Raw genomic sequence first — 6,000 nt, forward strand, 5'->3', positions numbered from 1 at the left:
TGTAAAGCACAAAGATGTTGGAAATTGTTATGCTTTATTTCACTGTCCTCAAATGGTTGATCAAAATGGCTACCCGGACTATTTGCATTGTGTGCCCCACCCGCCAACCCCTCTTTTACGCTGCTGCTACTCTCTGTTCATCATATATGCATTGTCACTTTAACGATACCTACATGTACATACTACCTCAATAAGCCTGAACACACACACACACCCTCTCTATAGTCTCTAACACACACACACACACACACACACACACACACACACACACACACACACACACCCTCTCTATAGTCTCTCACACACACACACACACACACACACCCCCCCCCCCCCCCCCCCCCCCCCCCCTCTATAGTCTCTAACACACACACACACACACACTTTTTCCCCCGCACCATTGGTTAGAGCCTGTAAGCATTTCACTGTAAGGTCTACACCTGTTGTATTCGGCGCACGTGACAAATAAACTTTGATTTGATCAGATTTAAGATAATTGACCAATTACATGAGCTACTGTGATTGATTAAGTCAGGACAGACAGGAGTATATTCTGTCTGAATCTGAGAATAATACTGTTCCAAATGTCCTGGTTTCCTTCCGACCCAGTCGTTCCCTGAGTGTGTTCAGTACAACCAGGAGACTGGTGTGTTTGAGGTGGTCAGTGATTCAGCGGAGGCTCTGTCTAGGAGGATCAGGTCAGCCCTGCAGCGCTTTCAATCACAACGTCTCACTGACCCGACAGAGCTGGCTGCTAGACCCGTGGTGGACAACCACTACACTGTTCTGGTCAGTTCAAATTCTCCTGTTCTTTTATAGTATGTCATCTTGATATTGAATACTGCATTGTGGGAGGGGGGGGGGGGGGGGGGGGGGGGCGCTTTCAAGTGAGCATTTCACTGTACTGTTTTTACACCTATTGTATACTGTTCAATTGACAAATCAACTTTGATTTGCCAACCAATACATTGCCCTCCATAAGTTTAATCAAACTAAACTTTAATCAAACTTTTTTATTTTAAGTGGATTCAAGTTTCTCATCAGATTAGTTGGTTGATTTAATGATATGGAGTTTATGAAATCAGACTCCTTTTTGTGACATCATCTAAATGAGAATAATAATCGTTGATTTTCGTAACAGTGCTTGGACAGAGAACAGGGAGTGAAGTGGATCCTGAAAGAAAGACTACCCTTGTTTATTCAAAGTGACTGCTACTTCGAGTACAGGTAATCCCCAATGTTTTATTACTGGGGGTAACATCACCTGTTGATGCATGTCTTGATATCAGCACTGCCCTTTATCCTGACCCTGTCTGTCATGACTTAATCAATCACTTTTTTTTTAAATCACATTTATTTATAAAGCCCTTCGTACATCAGCTGATATCTCAAAGTGCTGTACAGAAACCCAGCCTAAAACCACAAACAGCAAGTAATGCAGGTGTAGAAGCACGGTGGCTAGGAAAAACTCCCTAGAAAGGCCGGAACCTAGGATGAAACCTAGAGAGGAACCAGGCTATGAGGGGTGGCCAGTCCTCTTCTGGCTGTGCCAGGTGGAGATTATAACAGAACATGGCCAAGATGTTCAAATGTTCATAGTTGACCAGCAGGGTCAAATAATAATAATCACAGTGGTTGTCGAGGGTGCAACAGGTCAGCACCTCAGGAGTAAATGTCAGTTGGCTTTTCATAGCCGATCATTCAGAGTATCTCTACCGCTCTTGCTGTCTCTAGAGAGTTGATAACAGCAGGTCTGGGACAGGTAGCACGTCCGGTAAACAGGTCAGGGTTCCATAGCCGCAGGCAGAGCAGTTGAAACTGGACCAGCAGCACGGCCAGGTGGACTGGGGACAGCAAGGAGTCATCAGGCCAGGTCGTCCTGGGGCATGGTCCTAGGGCTCAGGTCCTCTGAGAGAGAGAGAGAAAAGGAGAGAGAGAATTAGAGCATACTTAAATTCACACAGGACACCGGATAAGACAGGAGAAATACTCCAGATATAACAGACTGACCCTAGCCCCCCGACACATAAACGAATGCAGCATAAATACTGGAGGCTGAGACAGGAGGGGTCAGGAGACACTGTGGCCCCGTCCGACAATACCCCAGGACGGGGCCAAACAGGCAGGATATAACCCCACCCACTTTGCCAAAGCACAGCCCCCACACCACTAGAGGGATATCTTCAACCACCAACTTACCATCCTGAGACAAGGCCGAGTATAGCCCACAAAGATCTCCGCCACGGCACAACCCAAGGGAGGGCGCCAACCCGGACAGGAAGATCACGTCACTGACTCAACCCACTTTAGTGACACACCCCTCCTAGGGACGGCATGGAAGAGCACCAGTAAGCCAGTGACTCAGCCCCTGTAATAGGGTTAGAGGCAGAGAATCCCAGTGGAGAGAGGGGAACCGGCCAGGCAGAGACAGCAAGGGCGGTCCGTTGCTCCAGAGCCTTTCCGTTCACCTTCACACTCCTGGACCAGACTACACTCAATCATAGGACCTACTGAAGAGATGAGTCTTGAGACTGAGTCTGCGTCTCTCACATGGATAGGCAGACCACTCCATAAAAATTGAGCTCTATATGAGAAAGCCCTGCCTCCAGCTGTTTGCTTAGAAATTCTAGGGACAATTAGGAGGCCTGCGTCTTGTGACCGTAGCGTGTAGGTATGTACGGCAGGACCAAATCGGAAAGATAGGTAGGAGCAAGCCCATGTAATGCTTTGTAGGTTAACAGTAAAACCTTGAAATCAGCCCTTGCCTTGTCTTGATATCAGCACTGTCCATATCCTGATCCTGCCTGTCCCTACATCCATTCAACCTATAGGCCTACTTCCACCCAACCTATAGGCCTACTTCCACCCAACCTATAGGTCTACTTCCACCCAACCTATAGGTCTACTTCCACTCAACCTATAGGCCTACTTCCACCCAACCTATAGGCCTACTTCCATTCAACCTATAGGCCTACTTCCACCCAACCTATAGGCCTACTTCCACCCAACCTATAGGTCTACTTCCACCCAACCTATAGGTCTACTTCCACCCAACCTATAGGCCTACTTCCACTCAACCTATAGGCCTACTTCCACCCAACCTATAGGCCTACTTCCATTCAACCTATAGGCCTACTTCCACCCAACCTATAGGCCTACTTCCACTCAACCTATAGGCCTACTTCCACCCAACCTATAGGCCTACTTCCATTCAACCTATAGGCCTACTTCCACCCAACCTATAGGCCTACTTCCACTCAACCTATAGGCCTACTTCCACCCAACCTATAGGTCTACTTCCACCCAACATATAGGCCTACTTCCACTCAACCTATAGGCCTACTTCCACCCAACCTATAGGTCTACTTCCACCCAACCTATAGGCCTACTTCCACCCAACCTATAGGCCTACTTCCACCCAACCTATAGGCCTACTTCCACCCAACCTATAGGCCTACTTCCACCCAACCTATAGGTCTACTTCTACCCAACCTATAGGTCTACTTCCACCCAACCTATAGGCCTACTTCCACTCAACCTATAGGCCTACTTCCACCCAACCTATAGGTCTACTTCCACCCAACCTATAGGCCTACTTCCACCCAACCTATAGGCCTACTTCCACCCAACCTATAGGCCTACTTCCACCCAACCTATAGACCTACTTCCACTCAACCTATAGGCCTACTTCCACCCAACCTATAGGCCTACTTCCATTCAACCTATAGGCCTACTTCCACCCAACCTATAGGCCTACTTCCACGCAACCTATAGGCCTACTTCCACCCAACCTATAGGCCTACTTCCATTCAACCTATAGGCCTACTTCCACCCAACCTATAGGCCTACTTCTACCCAACCTATAGGCCTACTTCCACCCAACCTATAGGTCTACTTCCACTCAACCTATAGGCCTACTTCCACCCAACCTATAGGCCTATTTCCACCCAACCTATAGGCCTACTTCCACCCAACCTATAGGCCTACTTCCACCCAACCTATAGGCCTACTTCCACCCAACCTACAGGCCTACTTCCACTCAACCTATAGGCCTACTTCCACCCAACCTATAGGTCTACTTCCACCCAACATATAGGCCTACTTCCACTCAACCTATAGGCCTACTTCCACCCAACCTATAGGTCTACTTCCACCCAACCTATAGGCCTACTTCCACCCAACCTATAGGCCTACTTCCACCCAACCTATAGGCCTACTTCCACCCAACCTATAGGCCTACTTCCACCCAACCTATAGGTCTACTTCTACCCAACCTATAGGTCTACTTCCACCCAACCTATAGGCCTACTTCCACTCAACCTATAGGCCTACTTCCACCCAACCTATAGGTCTACTTCCACCCAACCTATAGGCCTACTTCCACCCAACCTATAGGCCTACTTCCACCCAACCTATAGACCTACTTCCACTCAACCTATAGGCCTACTTCCACCCAACCTATAGGCCTACTTCTACCCAACCTATAGGTCTACTTCCACCCAACCTATAGGCCTACTGCCACCCAACCTATAGGCCTACTTCCCCTCAACCTACAGGCCTACTTCCACCCAACCTACAGGCCTACTTCCACCCAACCTATAGGCCTACTTCCACTCAACCTATAGGCTTACTTCCACCCAACCGATAGGCCTACTTCCTCTCAACCTATAGGCCTACTTCCACCCAACCTACAGGCCTACTTCCACCCAACCTATAGGCCTACTTCCACTCAACCTATAGGCCTACTTCCACCCAACCTACAGGCCTACTTCCCCTCAACCTATAGGCCTACTTCCACCCAACCTATAGGCCTACTTCCATTCAACCTATAGGCCTACTTCCACCCAACCTATAGGCCTACTTCCCCTCAACATATAGGCCTACTTCCACCCAACCTATAGGCCTACTTCCACCCAACCTATAGGCCTACTTCCTCTCAACCTATAGGCCTACTTCCACCCAACCTATAGGCCTACTTCCATTCAACCTATAGGCCTACTTCTACCCAACCTATAGGTCTACTTCCACCCAACCTATAGGCATACTTCCCCTCAACCTATAGGCCTACTTCCACCCAACCTATAGGCCTACTTCCCCTCAACCTACAGGCCTACTTCCACCCAACCTATAGGCCTACTTCCACCCAACCTATAGGCCTACTTCTACCCAACCTATAGGCCTACTTCCACCCAACCTTCACTCACCTAACGTAACACACCTGTATTGGCAGAGTGAAGGTAGACACCCTGGGACAGTGATAGAATAATACCTTACTCCAGGGACTAACATTCTATTCCATTTCATTCTATTCCATTCCATTCTATTCTATTCCATTCTGTTCTATTCCATTCTATTATATTCCATTCTATTCCATTCTATTCCATTCCATTCCATTCCATTCCATTCTATTCTATTCTATTCCATTCTGTTCTATTCCATTCTATTATATTCCATTCCATTCTATTCCATTCCATTCTATTCCATTCCATTCCATTCTATTCCATTATATTCCATTCCATTCCATTCCATTATATTCCATTCCATTCCATTATATTCCATTCCATTCCATTCCATTCCATTATATTCCATTCCATTCCATTCCATTCCATTCTATTCTATTCTATTCCATTATATTCCATTCCATTATATTCCATTCCATTCCATTATATTCCATTCCATTCCATTATATTATATTCCATTCCATTCTATTATATTCCATTCCATTCCATTATATTCCATTCCATTATATTCCATTCCATTATATTCCATTCCATTATATTCCATTATATTCCATTCCATTCCATTCTATTCCATTCTATTCCATTCCATTCCATTCCATTCTATTCCATTCCATTCCATTATATTCCATTCCATTCCATTCCATTCCATTCTATTCCATTCCATTCCATTCCATTCTATTCTATTCCATTATATTCCATTATATTCTATTCCATTCATAGCTTTGTCTGACCCTGCATTCCTGCACTTTGTGACATGTTG

The sequence above is a fragment of the Salvelinus namaycush genome, unplaced genomic scaffold, assembly GCF_016432855.1.
Source record: "Salvelinus namaycush isolate Seneca unplaced genomic scaffold, SaNama_1.0 Scaffold39, whole genome shotgun sequence".
NCBI classification, from domain to species: Eukaryota; Metazoa; Chordata; class Actinopteri; order Salmoniformes; family Salmonidae; genus Salvelinus; species Salvelinus namaycush.